This window comes from Myotis yumanensis, unplaced genomic scaffold (genome assembly GCF_028538775.1).
Source record: "Myotis yumanensis isolate MYYU_CA2020_CCGP unplaced genomic scaffold, mMyoYum1.0.hap1 SCAF_4, whole genome shotgun sequence".
Lineage (NCBI taxonomy): Eukaryota > Metazoa > Chordata > Mammalia > Chiroptera > Vespertilionidae > Myotis > Myotis yumanensis.
Window position 1 is genome coordinate 70,539,570 of NW_027223755.1, and position 2,207 is coordinate 70,541,776.

Genomic DNA, 2,207 nt, shown 5'->3' on the forward strand with positions numbered 1-2,207 from the left:
TCCTTGTGATTTTACTTAATGAAACATCTTTTCAGGCTCTTGTTATTTTATTTTTTGTTTTAAATTTCCATTCATTTCCTTTCAGTCTCCCTTTCGTTTTTCCCCCTAACCTCCTCTTCCTCCTCTCACTAAACTTATTGACATATAACATACATATAGAAAATCATAAGGTTGCAGTTCTAGAAATTTCTCACAAAGTGAACACACCTGTTAACCAGCACTATGATTAAGAAAAATATTTCTATCACCCAGAAGTTCCTCACCCAACTTACCAAGTGTTCTGACTTCTATCTCGCACTAGAGATTAGTTTTGCTTATTTTTGAGCTTCATTTAAGTGGAATCATTCAATATTTACTCTTTTGTGTCTGGCTTCTTTTGCTCATTTGATTCCTCAAATATTCTTTTGAACCAATTCTAAGAGTGACTGCCAACTTTAGGCAATGAATCTCATGAGGATATTCTCCACGGTGTGTTGTGCAGTTAAATAGAAGGGTAAAGGGGGGTAAATAGTGATGGAATAGAGTCTTCACTCAGAGTGATAAATATACAATACAATATACAGATGATGTATTATAGAATTGTACACCTAAAACCTATATAATTTTATTAACCAATTTCACCCCAATAAATGCAATAAAAAGTAAATGAGAGTGTATTTAGAAGACTTGCTTAATTCTTAGGGCATTTTATATTACAGTTGATATTTGAGGAAGATTCAGATTTAGAGTTAAATGTTCATCTTCATTTTGAAAACACTCACTAGCTATCATGCGGTGACTTTCTTTTACGTCTGGAACGTAATAACATATTCAACCAAGGGCACCCGAACTCTGCTAACAGTTTCATTCAACTAAACCAAATTCTGCCTTGCCGATCTGTGGCTCCCTCCAACAATGACCCCTCTCACCCCCCACTGCCTGACTGAAATCCTGTTCACAGTGGATTCCAGCCCTGGGAAAAGTGGTTGGTGGGCTCCTTCTGCATCACCCTTGTCTCTGGCTGTAGATTTGACATAAATGCTATGTATACAATATGTAAACCATATGGGCGCCATCTGAGAAGGGCCTTTCTCCTCTGTTAGCATTAAGGATAAGCTGAAAACTTCTAAGCCTGCTTGCCTCTGGCTCCTTTATTCTCTGTTAGGACTTCCTTGTTTTAAATCCTAGAATTTCCAAGGTCGTGACAAAGTGAGTGTGGATGAAAAGAGATGATGGCACTTGTTATATTGCTCTGGATTTGAAGGTTTTGACTCTGGCCTAACTTAATTGTTGAGGAAGCGGTGCTTTATATTAACTGATTAAATCTATACTTTGCCAGAACATACTGCCTATATGTTGTCAGTAGTTATCCGGCCTGGATTTTAGGAAATGTCCTGACTTCTAATGTTATGTCTTATTGTCATTACATGTGCCTGGAGTTTAGTTAAGAACATGTATGGTCGCTACTTACCTGGCAGGAGAGAGATCAGGATCATGAAGGTGGCTTTCCCAGGGTGAGGCTCACCCATTGCATTCCGGGTGTGCTGACCCCTGCGATTTCCCCAAGTGCGCGACACTCGACTGTATCATTTGTGGTGGCGGAGGACTGCATTTACCTTTGCCCCTGGTTAAAAAAAATAACAGTAATATGTAGAGTTGAATACCTAAGCTCATAGGGAATTAGGACCTATAATCACTTATGTTTTATCATTTACATTTGCAGCTAGACATGCATTCTCTTTCAATTGTTAACAACATTCTGGTTTTTCTTTAGGACTAGCACCTGTCCCCATCTCTCTATCCAGGTGCTACTGTCACCTCTGGTGCCAGTTGGGCACATGACCTGGGTCTGGCCAATCAGAGCATTTTATTTCCTTTGAGTCAGTGACTGATTCCAGGATGAGTACAGGATGCAGCCATGTAATCAGGTTCAACAATAGATCATCCTCTGACTTCTGCTTAAGACACAGGCAAAGAACCATTCTCTCCTCCCACTGAATGTGAAACTACGGGGCTTGCGCCTGGAGCTTCTGGCAGCCAATGTGCTTCCGTGAGGAGAGAGCCAGTCCGAGAAAGAACAAACCTGAAAAGCGGAGTCAAGAGGTGGAGAGAAAGTGGGTCCTGGTGCATCATATGAAGCAGTGCTTTCCGCCCGCCTGCAGTCAGCCTTGCCTCCGACTTCTTCAGTTTCAAGAGCCAATACATTTGGTATTTATTGCTTAGACCAT

The 2,207-nt window shown here is 40.7% G+C and overlaps 1 non-coding gene across 1 annotated transcript; it reads left to right on the forward strand.

Annotated features, from left to right (window-relative positions):
* The first annotated feature begins 1,442 nt into the window (after window positions 1–1,442).
* Window positions 1,443–1,606, forward strand: LOC139009649 (U1 spliceosomal RNA). Its single transcript, XR_011471371.1, has one exon. It is a non-coding gene; the product is annotated as a U1 spliceosomal RNA (small nuclear RNA).
* The last annotated feature ends 601 nt before the right edge of the window (window positions 1,607–2,207 follow it).